At 40.3% G+C, this 19,496-nt stretch overlaps 3 pseudogenes; 1 reads left to right on the top strand and 2 right to left on the bottom strand.

Annotated features, from left to right (window-relative positions):
* Positions 1-4,521: 4,521 nt before the first annotated feature.
* On the top strand, positions 4,522-5,231 carry LOC110297958 (MICOS complex subunit Mic26 pseudogene; annotated as a pseudogene).
* Positions 5,232-8,628: 3,397 nt separating this feature from the next.
* LOC110297957 (sorting nexin-4 pseudogene) lies at positions 8,629-9,903 on the bottom strand (annotated as a pseudogene).
* Positions 9,904-12,844: 2,941 nt separating this feature from the next.
* Positions 12,845-12,953, bottom strand: LOC115031628 (small nucleolar RNA SNORA32; annotated as a pseudogene).
* Positions 12,954-19,496: the final 6,543 nt, after the last annotated feature.

Raw genomic sequence — 19,496 nt, forward strand, 5'->3', positions numbered from 1 at the left:
GCAAACACACTCAACCCTACAAAGTTTCCTAGCACAGTCACTGTACTCCACAGAGGGTGGGTTGTTGTTGTTTCTCTTTTCTTTCTTTTTTTTTTTTAAAAGGCTATCATAAAAAGTTTCCCTGAATGTTTTTTGTTCTCCTCTGTTCATTTGTCCTTTGTGAATAGGGAGACTACAGACTTTTGTGCATTAGTTTTGTATACTGCTACTTTGCTGGAAGTGTTTATTTGTTGCAGAAGTTTTCTGATGGAGTTTTAAGGGTCTTTCATGTTTAAAATCATATCATCTGCAAATAAGGGGACTTTGATTTCTACCTTCTCTATTTGTACTCCCTTTATCTCCTTCAGTTGTCTTATTGCACTAGCTAAGATTTTAATCACTGTATTGAATAGGTATGAAGAGAGTGGACATCCTTATCTTGGTCCTGATTTTAGTGAAAATATTTTGAATTTCTTTCTGTGTAGGATGCTGTTGAGTGTAGGTTTCCTGTAAAACATCTTTATCACATTGACGTATGTCTTTTGTATCCCTAGTCTCTTCAGAAATTTTGCTATGAACAGATATTGGGTTTTGTAAAATGCCTTTCCTAAATAAAATGTGATATTTTTGTCTTAATTTAATGTGGTGGATTACATTTATCAATTTGTGCATGTTGAACCATCCCTGAACCTCTGAGATGAAGCCAACTTGTTCTTGGTGGATTCTTTTTTTTTTATGTGTTCTTGAATTTGTTTTGCAAGAATTTTAATGAGAATTGCTGCATCTGTGTCCATCTGAGATATTATATTGGTCTGTAATTTTCTTTTATTGTTTACTCCTGCTCATAGTGTTGTTTTGGTATCATGGCTTTGTAAAAATCTTTAGAAAAATTCTCCTTCAGTTTCTATTTTGCAGAGTTATTTGAGGAGTGAGGATTGGTGTTAGTTCTATGAAGAACTGGTAGAATTCTGGTCTGCCTCCATCTGGTCCTGAGCTTTTAATGGTTGGGATATTTTAAATTACTGTTTCTCTTTCACTAGGGCTTTTGGGTCTGTTTAAATCATTTGTTTCAACTTGATTTAACTTTGGTAGGTTATATATATATCAAGAAATTTCTTTTAGACTTTCCATTTTGGTAGAATAAAGATTTTTATTTAAAGAACACCCTTATGATTTTCTGAATCTCCCCCATATTTATTGTAATTCCCTCATCTTGTCTTTAGTTTTATTAATTTGGATTCTTGTTTGGTGAAGTCTTTTGCTTAATTAGTCTAAAAATCATCAAGTTTGTAAATTTTTTCTCAAAAAATCCCCTCTTCTTCATTTTATTGATTCTTTGAATTGTTTGTTTGTTTGTATTTCATTGAATTCAGCCCTGAGGTTGATTTTTTTTTCTTCTCCTCTGCTCTCTTGGGGTAGTATTTCTTCTTGATTTTCTATAGCTTTCAAGTGTGTCATTAAGTTATCAGTGTGGGGTTTCTCCAGATTATTCTTTTTATGTAGGCATTTGGTGCTATGACCTTTTCTTTTAGGACTGAATTCGTGTCACAAAGATTTGTAGTATATTGTGTTTTCAATTCCATCCATTATGAAAAGTTTTTAATTTCCTTCTTGATTTCTGTCTTTGCCCAGTTTTCATTAAGACTACATGAGTTTGTATAGTCTCTGAAATTTCTATTTCAGTTTTAATTCATGGTGGTCAGTTAGGCTGCAGAGTTTTATTTCAAGTTTAGAAAAATATTTGTTGAAACTTGATTTGTGTAGTATAGTCAGTTTTAGAGGAATTTCCATGGGATGCTGAGAGGGAAGTATATTCTTTTTTATGTTATTTTAACTTTTTATTGATCCTTTGTGAGTTTTGCATCATGCACCCTAATCCCATTTACCTCCCTGTCCCTTATGCATCCACCCTCTGCCCTGCGACCTCCCTCCCAAAAGAAAACAAACAAACAAACAACAAACAAACAAACAACAAAAGCATAGAAAACATCTTGTCATGGAAGCTGTAGTCTGTCACAGTGTTTCCTGCAATATACCATTTTATCCATATATCTTTACTTGCAAATGTTCATTACAATGAGCCATTGCTCTGTGTCATGGAGATCCTGCAGCTTTGGATCTGAAGGGCTGGCCCTTTTACATGCTCTAGCAGCTCAGAGATGAGGTAGATCTTGGGTGGGCCAATTCAAAACCCTGCATCTGAGCCTGGGTGATGGCTGAGTGGGTGAGCCTGCCAGCTCTCCCATACTGGGACCACAAGGGCAAGCTCTCCAGCACTGTCCCAGCTAGCTCACCCAATGCTGCAGCTGGCAAGGGTCAGGGTCAACTCTTCTGCTCTCATGCCCTTGTTGTCTGCTTACCTTCACCCACAACCAGAGCCAGCTCTACTATGCTGCCTAGTTGAGGTTTGACACCCACTCTCTTGAGTGCTGCAGCTGCTGAGAGGTAAGGGACTCATATTTCCCCAAATGTCAGTTGGGACCAGCTCTCCTGTCCTGACACAGCTCATTCTCACCCCTACCACTAGGGCTAGCTGTACCGTGCTGCCTAGGTGAGATGCAGAGACCATTCTCCCAAGTGCTGCAACCTACGCAAAAGGTGGGGCCACCTCTCTAGAATGCCAAGGCCAGTGAGGAGCAGGGCCAGTTTTGCACAGTCCTTGGACATGTACTTGGTCCCAGGTGGCAGCCCAGACCAGAGATGTCCACATGATCTTTAGTCATGAACATCAACAGAGACCCCTGGTGCTTCATGGTCTTGGACCCAGACATGGCTCTCAGCAGGTGCATGGGCTGGGGTTTCACCATGTCCTCAGGTGGCAGGCCTAGCTGCTTACAACAGGCTATTCCTCCCCACCCTTGTGTCTCTAGTTCCACCTCTCTTTATAATGCTCAAACTATTCTGCTTCTCCTTCTCTTTTATCTGTCTACCACATATTTGCATATTGTTAGTGGCTCCCACTGCTGTGGGCAGACCACAAGGTTGTTGGGCTTCTGGATGTCCTTTACCTGCCTGCACCACATGACATGACTTTGGGTGAGCTACTGTGGGTCTGCACAGGCATGGTGGCTAATGGGCCTCAGGATGTTGTTCTCTACCTATGCTATGTTTGTGGTGGCAGGCAGGTCTGTGGGTGTCCTCCACATACTCACACCTTTGGGGTGGCTGCTGGAAGATCTCTGTGTGTCTACAGGCAAGTCGGCCTCTGAATGTCCTCTGCTTACAGGCACCACCACATAGTGTGGAGGCAGGCAGGCCTCTGGCATCAAGTGGATCTCTGGATGGTTGTTGTCCTCCTGAAAGTACAAACTCTAGTGTTTGTATAAGTATATTCCATACATATTCTATAAGTATGTAAAGCACTCTTTAGTAGAATGTTCTGTAGGTGTCTGTTAGGTCTATCTTATTTATAATATTATTTAATTTCAGCATTTCTCTGTTAGATTTTGTCTGGATGTCTTAGTCACTGTTCTATTGCTATGAAGAGACACCATGATCATGACAGCTATTTTAAGAGAAATAAAATTAACTTAATTGGCTACCATGTCAGAAATTTAGCCTTTGTCATCTTGGTAGGGGGCATGGCCACATATCTGTAGACTGGAACAATAACTGAAATTTACATACTTATTGGTAGGCAGAGGGAGGAACTCTGAGTTTAGTATAGGATTTTCAAACCTCAAAGCTGACTCCCAGCGACACAACCTCTCCAACAAGGCCACCCCCCCCCCAATTCTTCTAATCATTTCAAATAGTGGTACTTCTTGGTGACTAAATTTTCAAATATATGAAACTATGGGGGCAATTTCCTACTGAAGCCAACACACTGGATAACCTGTCTATTGCCTACAGTGGAGTACTGAAGCCACCCACTATCACCATATGAAGGCCAATATGTAATTTTTAGCTATAGGAGTGGGTTGTTTTGTTTTGTTTTGTTTTGTTTCTTAATCAACTTGGGTGCTCTTGAGATTAGTGGATAAATTTCTAGAATTGAACCTGCCTCTCAAATTTTTTCTTTAATAAGTATGTAGTGTCCTTCCTATCTCTTCTGATTAGTTTTGGTTTGCAGATATAAAAATGGCTACATATGCTTGCTTCTTTGTTTCATTTGCTTGGAACACCCTTTTTCATCTTTCTATCATAAGGTGATTATCTACCCTTAGTGGTAAGGTGTTATCATTGGATACCACAGAAAGATAGATATTGTTTTCTAATATAATCTGTTCATCAATGTCTTTTTTTTTAATTAGGGGAATTAAGACCATTAATATTGAGAGTTATTAACGAGAAGTGCCTATTAATCTCCGTCGTTTTGTTGTGGTGTTTGCCCCCATCCTCTGACTAGCTCTTCTGGGATGGTTTGCTGTTTGTCATCTTTGCTATGGTAAAACTTTCCTCCATACTCAAGGTTCCTATCGAGTGCCCCTTTCAGAGCTAGCTGAATTGGTGGTCATGAACTGCTTTTTTTAAAATAACATTTTTGATAGTGGGAGGGGCCAAGGGAGAGGTGACCCTGCCTGAGCCATGGCTGCCAGTGACATGTTCAAGGTAATTCAGAGATCTGTGGGGACTGCCAGCCTGAGCCTGCTCACCTTCAGAGTCTATGCCTCACCCAAAAAGGACTCGCCTAACAAAAGCTACATGAAGATCAATAAGCTTTCACTCTGTTCAGTTCCTAAGGGCCAGACTAAATATGTGGAAGAGCCAAGGACCCAACTGAAGGAAACATCTCACAACTCCGACATCATTGGGAGCCATATACAAGTTTGTGTCAGGAAATATACTCCCATATTATACCCAAGATAGAATACTTTGTCCACTGGGGAGTAGACAACTATAACTATCTTCAAAGTGCACCTCCTTGATTTTTCCCAAGACTTGGTGTTATTGGTTTTGCTGGTTTTGTTGGACTCCTTTTTGCTAGAGGCTCAAAAATAAAGAAGCTGGTGTATCCTCCTTTTTTCATGAGATTTGGTGCCCATCTATGACCCACAACAAGCCATCACCTTTGCCCAGATGACTGGAGAGAAATTATATGACTGGGCATTATGAGGGTACATAGCTGTAAAAGATTTGTGGAAGTAAATTTTTCAGAAGCCAGGAAATGTGAAGAATTCACCTGGAAAATAAATAGAAAACTCCATGTTCTACCTATTTTAATCAGTTATAGGTAAACATTGGAAACTCCAGACAGTAAATCAGTATTTCTACAGACAAATGGCAGAATCAGTATTGGATATAGTAAACTGGCTTTCTTCAGAAAAAGCAACACTAAGCCTTTTTGCTGTTTTGGGTGATGCCATATTACAGTCCAACTAATCTGCAATCTTTCACATGGACATAATGTACAAGTCTCTGAACTCCTCATTCTTCTATCACTACTTATATACATAATTACAGCCCAGATTAAAAAAAAACCAACCAAAAACAACAACAAAAAAACCCAAAACCTGACCATTTTTATCCTGAGATGTTTTTCTCTCTGTGTTGATTTTGAGTGATACTTTTGCTGGGTATGGTAGTCTGATATTTCTCAGAGTATCCACCCAGGCCCTTCTGGCTTTCAGAGTCACCGCTGAAAACTCAGGTGTTGCTCTAATAGGCTCACAATGATATGTGATTTGCTCTTTTTCTCTTGCAAATTTTAATATTCTTCTGTACATTTTATGTCGATTATTATATGTTATATGTTATTATATGTTATGTTATTATATCTTTTTGGCCATGTCATGTCCCATATGCCTCTTATGTTTTGTTAGGCACCTCTTTCTCATAAATGTATTCTTTCCCAGTCTCTCTGGTTGAGACTGTCTTTCTTACTTGTGTATAGCATTCTTGTACTTTCTCCAATGCTGGTTTTGTGGTTATGACCTGTCTTAGTTTGTGCCTGTATTTTAAGATTTCTCTTTTCTACATTAATTTTAAAAGATGGTCTTTCTGGGCCTTTCTGGATATAGAAATCTTTGTTAGCAATTGTTTACCTTCAGGGCTTGAAAATCTATCATTCCATTCCTCCTGGCTTTGGGGTCTCGTGGTATTCTGGTGTGTTTGTGGGTGAGTTGGCCTTTTCCCCTGATAGCTTTTAATACTTTTAAAATCTGTAGTTTGACATTGTGACTGTGACATGCCAGCTAGAGAGTCATCTGTGATTATGCTGCTGTGCAATTCTATTTGCCTTTTAAAACTTAAAAAAAAATCAACATGACATTACCTCTACTTATTTTATAAGTTTGGTAAACACCACAAAGTCCAGCAACCTTTTAAGCATGTAAAAGAATGTCAATATTTTTTAATTTTTAAATTTAAAATTTTAAATATCAAATGTTAAACAGGACTGAGTACAGTTTTAAAACAATGAGTGCACAGTTAAGATTCTGCAAGCTAGCAGAGCAGGAGTGCATGGCTTCTGAACATGTACCATGCAACATATGTTCAAAGAGCAACAGCATAATTTATCATTGTAAAATCACAACTAGGCAGCAGAAAAGCACATTAATGATGAAGGTTATCAACACGTGTTCACTATGAGTGTGTTACACATAGAAATGCCATATCTCCTACCCTGACATGTCATGTGCAGAGAAGAGAGCCAAGGAGAAAAACATTGAGACTTGTTGCTGAGTGAACAATTATTGAGAATAATAATAATGGTGTAAAACTTTCTAAATAGCAATTCCTAGATCACAATCATATATTGATTCCACTGTGTATCTGAGGTGAGACTTCATTGTTGACAATATAACATTTCTGACTCGTATCAAAATTTGGGTGAAATATACACTGAAGGAGTTTGTTAGTGCAGGCAGATGGTACAGGGATCTACAAACGGGGAAGGAAACCTCAGATTTCACTATAAGTTTCTGCCAGGGGCCAGCCCTGGCATGGGATGTTCTATCTTGTCCATTCTGCTTGAGGCAGCGGTGGGGGAAGAGCTTAGGTGGAGGGTAGGACTTTTTCAAGATATTTAGGGTTGCTGTATAATAAAAAGTTTACTTATCTAAGCCTAAGTTACTATCCTATTGTAGCTGACCTGCCTTCTGTGATCCTCTGAGGCCAGAAACTGCAGTTTCTGGCACCTAACACCTCTTCTTCAAGCCACAAGGGATTAAGTAAATAGCCTTGTCTAGTTCAGCAGGAACTGCTGGGCTCTAACTTTCAGCCTGCTAGTCTGAAGTCACAGGAAGAGAAGACACTTAGATAAGTGATTATAGAGTTTATGACCAAGTTGTAAAAAGTTTCCTATGAAAGCTATCTAAGGGGAAAAGCGGAAAGATACTAAGTGGGGAAAGGGAAAAATTCTCTAAGTGGGGAAAGGGAAAAACGTCTCCTCTATTGATCTTAGCTCTCTATTGATCTTAGTTCTCCATTTATGATTCTCTCGCTTCTCTTTGTCCTCAGTACTTATACATCTTTCAGAATACATGATCACATGTTACAAAGTTCATCACATACACAAAAAAATCAAATAATAAATTGAGATAGAAGTTTACAACAGCAAATGTTTACATGCATATCCACTAAGAGTAATTATCTGGCTAAATATCCATCACCCGTCTCAGCTCCACAGATTCACTGAAGGTTTAAAACCATAACTAATTTATTAGTGAAGTTTTGTATAGATAAACCCAGTTGATATTTTATCTTCTGTCCTAGCACCTACAATAAATCGTTAGCTGTCTTTTAATGACCTTTGGTTAATTGTTTTACAACCTCTTGGAATGTGCTCTGAGTAGGAGAAAGTCTGGTTACCATCTAAGAGCAATTAACTGGTAACACTTGGGAGACTGTCAGAGTTCTCACTGCAGCTTTGACTATCAGAAAAGGACCTAATAGCAGTCCCATTATAAAAGAGCTTAATAATCACAGATATGATTTTAAGAATTCTTATAGGATCATCATTAAGACTTAAGTCATCTATTTGTCTATATAGCATCACTACATCTTCTATATAGATAGTACATCTTCATGGATCTGTAGAGATTTGCTTCAAAGGAGGTGTGCTCCTACTTAGTGATTATTATATATGTTTAATAATAACAGGAGAAGCGTATTAATAGCAGGATTCTTTCCTAAAATTAGTCCCTCACAGCCTTGCTTAATGAGGGCTCACCTGTTGCAGAGTATATAATAACCTGAGGCAGCCACTTCAGGATGATCACCTGCTAGTTATTAGCTGGTCCTATTATGGCTCCTAACAAGTTTCTGCTGAGCTTTGTCAAACCAAACAGCTAGCCTCTTAGGCAGAATAAAATGGTACAGAAGAAGTGGATCCTTCCAGACAATAACGGGAATTTCATCCTTGGAAGACTCCCTACATGAAAAGATCTGAAACAAATGGGACTGAGAGGATCACGTGAAAATTAACTAACATCCCAACATTCAGTTATTGTGTGTGATAATCCATTGTTATATCTTATTAACTTAACATTCTGTAATCAGCACCAGTCTCTCCAAACTTAATTTGTAACATTCAGTCTTCATTAAAATATATTCTTTTTTGTTATATGAACACAACTATATTTAGGTCAAAGAAGGCTGATTTGTTCAATTTACTATACATGTTTATGTATATTAGGTGGCAACTGAATTTCTCTTGACTTGTGCTTCTGTTTTGGGGTATTCTGAAGATACAGTCATTTCACAGGATTAAATCTTGCTGAAGCATTCCTTGGCATCGGTACAAACTTGGATTCCCTTTTTTCGTGTGCTGATCTGCATGACCTCATATCCTATGAGGGCTCCCTACAGGTCCTGGCTGGTTTGCTCCTTGAAGCATTTGGTGTTAGCCCATGCATTTTACACAAATTCTCTGCCTTCTAGACTTTTAGACTTCAGCTGCTGTTCCCCATCATTTATCAATTCTTCTAGCACCTTTATTTTGGCTTCTCTCTACTCTGGAGTTTCTCAACCAAAGAGTTTGGTAGTCACTCCCTTCAACAAGAATGTTCTCACATTCCCCAGTGGTTGGAAGCCAAATCCTGAGCAGCCATCTCCAAGTCATACTGCATAAGCTCCTGCTTCCTGCTGCAGGCAGCCCAGGGTGCTTCTGCGAAAACAGATACTCCTTTAGCGGACCTGCATAGCATTCTTCATCTTCCAAAGCATCATCAAAAGAAGATGCATATGTGCCCATGTGATGTCCAGCACTCTACAGTCCATCACCCATTTCTTTTGCTGATGGCGCTCCATTCATTAAAAACTGCCCCCTAATTCCCATGTATTTTATACAGACCATGGAGCACATTTGCTACTTCAGCTCTTACTCGAAGGGGATGTGAGATCACGGACTGTAACTTAGTACTGTGGTGCTTCCATTCAGTGAATCTATCTGGGTTTTCACTCTGAATGTTGCATTGAGTGCTTTTAACCTGGAGTTGTCCTTCAGCTGAAATGTCATCTCACTCATTCGCCCTCCAGTTACTGTCCTGCATTAGAAACAAATAGAAGAGTTTATCTCTACAAAGAGTCAGATGTGAAAAGACCCACAAGAGAGTTTTCTAATCTTCTGTGTCACCATCTCTCCACATGTCTGGATCCATGCATGTCAGTGGAGACTTTATGCCAAAGGAACTCTGCCTGCTTTTCTGGAGGAGGTGGCACCACGTGTGTGGGAAGCACACTGGAAGCTATTGAAATGAGTTTCCATAGCTGAAACTCATGACTGTCAGCATGCTCAGCTGACCAAGTCTTGATGCTGTAAGCACTAAATGTTAATTTCACGTTCACAGCATTTCTTTCAGGTCCCCCTCCCTGTTCTGCTTCTGCAATACTGATTTCTATTTTCTTCAACAAAAAATCTATTTCCTACCATAATCTTGTAGACCCAGAGCCATCTTTCTGGTCTGCCCCAGTCTCCTCATCTATTGGGTCTTCTAGCACATTGCCCAGGGCTCCCAGCTGCTCCAGGGATGAAAGGTACATATTGGCAAGATCCACAGATGCCACTGTGTAGCTAGACTATGGCTACTTTGTGAATTCTTCTTTCTTCCACCCTTCTCCACCATTTTGCACCCTTTAACCCCCTAACACTAGATAGGAGAGAAAAAAGGATGGAGGGGGCAAGGAAAGAGATCCCCGAATAAAGTCAGGGGTCACAAAAGGGGCATTGGTATCATTAGACCACTTCCTGCTGACAAGGGGCAAGTTTGATCTTTGCCGTAAGGATATCCAATTTCTTCTTGTTGTTTTTCCTTTGCACACAGCTATTTAACAAACTGTGACCAACAACAACCAACAACCAACCAATAACCCACCTAAAACTGATCACCAACAACCAACCTCTGGGGCCCTAGCATTCATACACCCTCTGAAAAGTCTTCATAATTTTAAATGTTATACAATCGTGGAAAGTATCTGCAGCTGGCCAAACCATGCCCCTGCTAGAGATGAGGTGAATCATAGTCAGGTGCTGTGGACAATCTGAAGCAGCCTCATGTCCCCAGACTTTGGATTAAAACAAAAGCACATTCCTACTTTCTCTCTCTCTCTCTCTCTCTCTCTCTCTCTCTCTCTCTCTCTCTCTCTCTCTCTCTCTCTATCTCTCTCTCTCTCCCTCTCTGTGTTTTAAGAAACCAAAACTCCAGAATTCTCACTAAATTTCCCCCCTTTTGTTTTTAGCCATTAATTGTGCCACGTGTAATGGGAAATCATAAGCAGAGACATTTTAAATGAAATAAGTACTTTTTGGTTCAGTGGCCAAGGTTTTCAGGAGACCTTTCTTTCTCAGTTCTTTATCAGTTTTGATGATATCCACAGCTTTTCATTTCCTGTGAGGCATAAAAAAATCTGCATTCCTAATGCAAAGCTTCCATGGACTTCCATTATAGTATATAATATGTAGGCTGATTTCACTCCTTGGCTGTAACAGCTTGTATTTTTTAAATTCAGGGCCTCAAGCCAGGCTTCCAAGGCTATTTCCTGACACTAAGAAATCACCTTGGATATCTCTCTTGAACCTACACTCATTGGTGCAATGGCAACCCTTGCCACATGGACTGTACTCCCCTAGAATCCTAGGCGATCTTTCTGATATAAATTTAGAAAAAAACCATTGCTCTTAGAGATGCCTTGTTCACAAATGACCATATTTTCCATAATTAAAGCACTGGGCATGTTGAGATCTGAGACTTCTAGCTATAGCTTGACCTACAATTCTAGTATGGTACCTATGAGAACCAATATCCATTGTATCCCTTATCTATTCATCTATAGGAGCTGCCCACACCTTTAATAGTCTAATAACTTTTGTATATTCAGTGTTCACATTTTCATATTCCAAGGTCTCTATCAATACCTATCTTGTGTCAGAGTCTGATACAGTTTTGTTCACAGTTAAGACTAATCTTTGTGAGAAAAAAAAAAGTCAGTGAAGACTTCTCCAGAGTCTTGTAAAATCTCTGTATGTGAGGTAGACTTTTGCCAGCCTCCTCAACTTTGCCCCAAGCTCTTAAAGCCACACAACAACATTGCTCTGTAGCAGTGTCATCCAACTGAACCTGTTCTTGTACACCAGAGTACCACCCTTCACCCAGTAACTGATCCTTTAATATAGTCATTCCCCTTGCTCTATTCAGCTGGTCAATATTCAAGTCTTCTTTCCTCCACCATATTAACCATTGCAACTGAGGACTGGCATCTAGTACAGCTGTATCAACCCCTTCCACACTTGGGGAATAACTCTATTTTGAGTAGCCTAGGTATTCAGAATTTGTTTTCCGTAGGCGAGTTCATCCCATATGAAATGATGGCCTCTTTAAGACAGCTTAGATCTATCATTTCTATAGTACACCATCCTATCTCATCGTAACCTTGTTCCTCACTGTTAGCAGGCATTTGCTGTATGGCTACGGGAAAACTGATGGCGATTTTATAAACCCGGGCTGCCCCTCTTCCCCATCTGGCAGTGTAGTTGGTTTGAGATGAACACTTTCTCTCAAAATGTCCTCCTGCCTTTTCAGCTTTTGAACAGAGATAGAAAGAAGAAAATGAAAAAGAAATGAAAAGCTCCCCTCTGGGAGCAAAGTGGGGGATATTCCAGAAGTAGCCACTGCAATAAACTTTTTACGGGCCTCTTGAAAAAACTCCATTCCCTTGTCCCCTGCCAATTCCTCTATGACATTTAAAATTAAACTTCCTATTCTGCCTAGGTCCACATCTGGGCCACCATTTATAACTTGTTTTTTGCTACCTTGTGGGTTCTTCTTTCTTCCACTGTTTTTTTTTAACCCTTTCAGCCCCCTAACACTGGATTGAAGAGAAAAAAAAAGTGGAGGTGAGAGGAAAGAGATCCTTGAATAAAGTCAGGGGTTGGAAAGGGGCAATGGTATCATTAGACTACATCCTGCTGATTAGGGGACAGAGTTCCTTGGGGCAAGTTTGATCTCACTGTCAGGATATCTAATTTCTTCTTATTTCTTCTTTACATATGACTACTTAATAAACTGTGACCAACAACAACCAGCAACCAACCAACAACCCACAATAACCAACCCCTGGGGCCCTATCATTTATATGTCTTCTGAAAAGTGCCCAGAATTCCAAATGTCACACAATTGCAGAAACTATCAGCAGCTGGCAAAACCACAACTCTGCTAGAGCAGTAGGCAAATCCTAGCCAGCTACTGTGTCACGTCCCCACACGGGGATTAAAACAGAAGTGCATCCTTATTTCATTGTGGCTTTTTTCCTGTATATAATTATTTATTTTTAAAAATTAAGTCAAATAAATTATTTGCGGGATTTGATTCCTTTGCTGTCCATCCAGGTCACCTTTCTCAAATGTCATCCATCCATCCGACCGACCGACCGACTGACCGACCGACCATTCACCCATCCATAAGAACATCAGATGAGCATTCTAGAACCATATTCCCAACAGGTGGTAGCATATGAAAAACCTCATGGGAATTTCTTTTTATGGTCATGTCCACAGCAAATGAGAAACTGCATTCTAAAAGCCTTGGTAATGACCATTATAAAAATGCCCATTACTTGCCTTTCTTATCTGTCTTTGGTTTAAAGACACAGTCATTGACCACTTCTAAGTTTTTTTTGTTTTTGTTTTTGTTTTGTTTTTTTCTGATTTTTCGAGACAGGGTTTCTCTGTGTAGCCCTGGCTGTCCTGGAACTCACTTTGTAGACCAGGCTTGCCTCGAACTCAGAAATCTGCCTGCCTCTGCCTCCCAAGTGCTGTCCATGTATGCAGACCTGGTGACTCATAGGTGAGCAAGATAGTCTAGCTTCACATAGCCCATCTGGGTATGAGGTGACAGTACTGTAGTTATTAGGGTATCATGTGCAACATTCATTTTCCCCTAGTTTTAGCACTCAAAATCAACCTTTTGTAGAAATTTATAATTCTCTGAAACAAATTCCCTCCCTTAGGTTAAGAACTTAGAAGTTGCCGGGCAGTGGTGGCATATTTCATTGTTTTTTAAAGAGACAAAAATTCCAGAATTCTCACTACACTCTTGTCCTTGAATGTTTATTTCTTTGCTCAGATCTGGGAAGTTTTCTGCTATAGTGTCACTGAATACATATTCTATGCCTTTAGAGTTTATTTCAGATTTGGATTCTTCTATTTGACCTCTTGATATTCTTAGGGTTCTTGAACATTGTGGTCATACTTTTATTTATTTTTTTTCTCTATTGACGTTTGAAATGTAAATTTTTCTCAGTTTTGTCTTCCATCCCTGATATTTTTCTTTTGCTTGTTCAAGTCTAGGTTGATATGTTTTTCATGGTTTTTTTTTCTTCATTGAGTTTTCCTTTCTTAAAATTTCTATTTTTCTAAAATGTATTTCCTTCCTGGGTTGTTTCTGTCCTGCTGTTCCCCTTTTCATCTGTTGTTGATTATTTTATCCATGCTGGCGCCTCTACGTTGGCTTCTTCTCCAGTTTCTACATTTAATTGATGTGTTAGTTTTTATCCTCTCTGAGGCCAACTGATAATTCTTAGGAATCACTTTTGAAGCCTTCATCCAAGATTTGACCTCATTATCCTGAGTTCAGTCGGTAAGGAGTTCTGATTGTTCCGAGGAATCCTGTCAGGTCGCCGCTTCTTGTTTTCTTGTTTTCCTGTTATATGTCTTGGTCTGCCTACCTCTCCTAGTTTGTTTGAGGAACATCTGAGTGAGTAGCATTTTCTTTTTTCTGAAAACTTACTTTATAATACAATATATTCTCATTACAATTTCCCTCTCCCTACTCCTCCCAGTCATTTTTGATTGGTAAGTGGCTATCATTTGGAGACAGCTTCTGGGTTAGGGGTGGGGTCATGTGTCCACTTCTCCTTTCAGCTCTAGGACCCTATGGTGCAGACCCATTCAGGTCCCTCTGCGTGCTTCCTCAGTCTCTGTGACTTCATATTTGTTCCAATCCTGTTGCGTCTGGATGACCTTGTTTTCTTGGTGTCTTCCATGCCCTCCAGGTCTTATACTCTTTCTGTCTCCTCTTCTACAGAGTAAGCCCTGTATGTAAGGAATAGGATTACATACATACAAAAGCCCTGTATGTAAGGAATGGTATTGGTCAGGACCCCCAAGACCAAGTTCTCAGCATAAAGGGGATTTATTTACCCCAGAGGGACAGAGAACATGGAATAAGAGACAAAGACAGGAGATAGAGGATGAAGGAGAAGGGGAAAGGAACAAGGGAGAAGGGGAAGGGATATTTGTCCTGGAGGCAAACAGGACAAGGACTGCCTCTGGATAAAGAGGAGATGGTCATGGCCCATAGGAAAATGGCAGCTTATAAAGGTAAAAGGGGAAACCCTGTATTAGAATGGTGCGTTTAATTTTAATTGGGCATGTTAGCTAGGTAAGCCAAGACTTTAACACTGTCATAGCTGGACCTTGGTGGTCAGCCTCAGGAGGAGGAAGTGGGCAATTAAGGGAATAGGCCTTGGTGGCCAGCTTTAGGAGTGTAATCTAATGGTTCTTAGCAAGGCAGGGGGCATGGGGAGAAGGACAGGGCCTGCCAGAACCAGGTTTGCCATGCTAGAGCTGGTCAGAGTCCTTTCACCGAGGGGGAGGGATTTGATGAAGACATCCCTTTTAGGACTGAATGTCCTAGATCTTTCAGGTGTGCTAGTAAATTACTAGCATGAGATCACCCCAATGTTTTTTTGTAGGAACTTAGTGCTATAACTTGCCTTGTAGAACTTCCTTCATTGTGTCCAACAAGTCTGGGTGTGTTGGATTTTCACTTTTATTCAGTCCTAGAAAGTTAAAAATTTTTTTCCTAATCTTTCTCTTGACCCATTTTTTTTTTTTTAGAGAGTTGTTCAGTTTTCATGAGTTTATAAGCTTTCCGTTCTTTCTCTTGTTGTTAATATCCAGTTTTAATCTGTGGTGGTCAGATAGGATACAGGGAGTTATTTCAATTTTCTTATACCTGTTGAGATTTGCTTTGTGTCCAAATATGTGGTCAATTCTGGAGAAGCTTTCATGGGATTCTGAAAAGAAGGGGTATTCTTTTGTAGTTGGGTAAAAATGTTCTATAGATACCTGTTAAATCCATTTGGTTTATGTCAATTAGCTCCACATTACTGTTTAGTTTTTGCCTGGATAACCTGTCCATTGGTGAGAATGTGGTATTGAAGTTACTGTCAGTATGTGAGGATGAATATGTGACTTAAACTATAGTACTGTTTCTTTTTGTTTCTTCTTGTAGCAGATTCAAAGTTACCTTTTGCTCTCTTCCCACTTAACTTTTTTTTTAGGCGAGAAGCTGGAGCTCAGAGAGGTAAATTTAGGGAAGAGTAATAATAGAAACATCACAGAAAGATGATTGGATCTTAGGGTATGCCATAAGCCAGGTGCTGTTTTAAGGATTCTACACTATCACATCATTTAATTCTCACAGGGACTCAAGAGGTGGGTACCATCAGTGCTTCCAGAAGGATGCGGAATCACGCCAAGGCAATGAAGCAGGGTGGCCCCGACTTCTGCACAAACAAGAAGAACCCCAAAGCTTGGAGGAAGGTCACATAGGGGTCAAAAAAGTCATCCTTAGCAAGAATGACCCACTGATTTCTGGGAGCATGGAAGGGCAAAGACTGTGGGTGTTTTGGAGCCATGCACTGGGTAGACCTCCTGGAGAATGTGGAGGGAAGCTGCTTCCACTAAGCCCCGAGATTAGGTGATTGGAAAGGCCACCCCATTCTCTGACGATTAGGTCTTGGGCTTTCTGTTATCTCACCATTGCTATATGGAAACATAGAGGACAGGACAGTGAATCCTGATAACTGTTTTCTGGGGACTTTCTATTTATCCACAAGCAAAGTGTTTTCCTTATTTTAAAAATTGTTAGTGGAAGAGTTCTGGTTGAAGGTGACTCTCATGCTTCAACTCCAAATGATAAATTTCACTTCATTATTTTCTGTTCAGTTGATGGATGAGAATCACCAAGTCTCATGTGGCTTGCTTCATAATTTTGATAGTTTTCCTAAAGGCAAAACATTTCCTTCATGTATAATTTTGTCAGAATCAGTGTGTATGAATATGAATAGCTTCTTATTCTAATGAAATCATTAGAATACATAGATTTCTAATAACCTGATTTAATAATGCGAGTTGAATTAACTTAACTGGAACTTCCCTCTTAGCCTCATTACCCTCTCCGGATAATCCAGCATCAGTTATTTCTCGGGGGATTTTCAGAAAACTCTAGTCAATAGCAGCTTGGAAGTGATAAGAATTTCCATTTCAACACCGAGCTTAGGGTACGGGGTTAATTTAATAAATAGAGGTGACTAACATAATCTGTGGAGGGCTGGCCATGTACATTAGGATGGCACGCATGACTGGACTAGGCACAAGATTGGTAGAACTATGTGGCTCAGCATTCGGCTCCCAGTGTCTCCTCTCCTATGCGTAGTGAGTTAAAGTCTCATCCTAGAGCCTGTGAAGTAACAATCTCTCAGGGTCTGGCGGGATGACTGATCTCCTTTCAGTTATTTTTTTCCTTTTATCTAAAATAAACTTTTTTTCTCTCATAATGTATCCTGATTGTCCTCCTTCAAGCCCCCCCCCCCAAATCTGGACCCACTTCCTGTCTATCTCTCCTTAGGAAAACAAACAAACATCTCAGGGATGATAATAAAAGAAAGTATAATAAGATAAAACAAAAGCTAGCACATTGGGATGGGGCAAAACAAACATAAGAGCCCAAAAGAAGACACAAGAATCAGAGACCCACTCATTTGCACACCCAGGAATCCCATAAAAACAATACAGCAGAAGCCATAATATATATGCAGAGGATGGGGTGCACGGGATTGGGTGCAAACCCATTCAGGTACTGTGCATGCTGCGTTAGTGTCCCTGAGTTCATATAAGCTTTGTTTATGTTGATTCACAGGGCCTTGTTTTTTTTTTTTTTTTGTTTTTTTTTTAAGTTGTCCCCCACCCCCACCCCCGGCTCTTACACTCTTTCTGACTCCTCTTTCACAGGATTCACTTAGCCCTGAGGGAATGGAATTGATGGAGACATCCCTTTTAGGGTTGAATATTTTAAGGTCTCTCACTCTTTACATGTCTGGCTGGGGCTCTCTGTGTTTGTTCCCATTTGCCGCAGGAGGAAGCATGTCTGATGATGGTTGAGCAAGGCAGTGATCTGTGAGTAGACAGAGTATCATTAGGAGTTATTTTATTGCTACATTTCTTTTTAGAACAGTAGCTGTTGGTTTTCCCCTAGGTCTCTGGTTTATCTAACCTCAGGTTCAAGGTCATCCAAACAGTGTCAGATATGGTGGGTTCCATTGCAAACAGTAGACCTTCAGTCAAATGGTTGGTTACTCCTACAAGGTTTGTGCCAGCATTGCCCTGGCATACCTTGCAGGTAGGCTACACTGTAGATCAGAGGATTTGTGGCTAGGTTAGTGTTTATGTTTCTCTTCTTGTAGCCTACAGAGCACACTCCTGTACGAAAGACTGGGATGTGGGTAGGTGGTGGAGGCTCTATGTAGGCACCAACTCAACTTCTTCATGTTCAATGAGTTGTGAGGTGCTGACTCCAGCAATGGGGCCTTGCCATCAGTGTGTGGAGAGCAACCTACAGTCTTGACAACAAGACTGGGTTGTTTAGGGATTCCTGTGGGACTCCTTTGGACAAAAACTCAATTAGACATAATCCAATCCTGGAACTGGAGGCTTCCTTTGGTGACAAGAGATGGCTCTGTTTCCCCCATTATTTGGCAATTTTATTTAGATTGCCTTTCTATGTTTGTATATTTCCAGGAGCCTCTACTGTATTACATTTCAGTACTACCCCTCAGATGGCCCTCAAGTTTAGCTGTCTCTCTCTTTATTCTGTCCTTTTCTCCCCTCCCCCTCCTCACTTGATTCTCTCCTTCCATCCCCCTCATTCATCCATCATTATCTATTCTGACTCCCTTTCCGAACAAGATTTGTCTCCTCTAGTCAATTATTCTATACCTAACCCCTGTGGTTCTACACATTGTAGCTTGGTTGTCATTGACTTGGCTGCCTTTCAGTTATTTTGGTGGCAAAAGGATAGGCCTTTTTCTTTTCTTTTCTTTTCTTTTTAAGACAAAACCAGAAACAAGCCACATTCATACTGACTCTCTTCTCCATCAGTGCCTTGGGAGTCTCATGCTTCCAACTCCCTGACAGTGATTGTCTGAGCCAACATGCTCTAGAGTTGGTGGTGACAAGCAGGGGATGCTGGTGGTCCAGTTCAGCCCCTGTAGGCACATACCTGGGGGGGGGCGAGGAGAGGGCTACCATGCCGTTTTTCAGATGCACTATTTAAAATATCCAAAGCAATGAGCTTCAATTTTTTCACTTCCTACCCAACAATTATTTCCTGTTTTTGTTGTTGTTGTTGATGTTGTTTTGTTTTTTAAATTACAGCCATTCTGGTGCATAGGAAATGGCATTTCAGCGTGTCTTTTTCTTACTGTGGTAAAGTACATTTAACACAAAGCTTACCATTTTAGTCATTTATAAGTGAGCAATTTCTGTGGCGTAGGGTATAATAAAGTATTGTATGACCATCAGATATGGTGTAAGTTTTTAGTTTACCCAAGTTAAATCTCTGTACCCATTCAACACCAGCGTTCTATTGCCCCCCCCCCCCCCCCCCCCCCCCCGCCCAGGGAGCAGAACAGCAATTCTTCTATGTGTCTGGCTATTCTGGACTCTTCTTATAAACAAAACAATTGTTTGTTCTTTTGTGGCTGGCTTGTTTCACTTAACATAATGTGATGAAGGCTTGCCCATAATGCAATGTGCATGAGACCTTCCCACCTTTCAATGTGGAATGTTGTTCTTCTGTCTGTATATATCACATTTTGTTGACTCATTTATCGTGTGTGTGTGTGTGTGTGTGTGTGTGTGTGTACTCATGCATATGCCATGGCATATATGTGACGATCAGAGTGCAACCTTGGGTGACAGTTCTCACCTTTAACCTTGTTTGGAATGGGGTCTCTTTTATTACCTTGCTTCTAGCAATTCTCCTGTCTCAGCCCCTCATCTTCACATAGGTGTG

The sequence above is a fragment of the Mus caroli genome, unplaced genomic scaffold (genome assembly GCF_978045245.1).
Source record: "Mus caroli unplaced genomic scaffold, Mus_caroli_1 scaffold_8, whole genome shotgun sequence".
Lineage (NCBI taxonomy): Eukaryota > Metazoa > Chordata > Mammalia > Rodentia > Muridae > Mus > Mus caroli.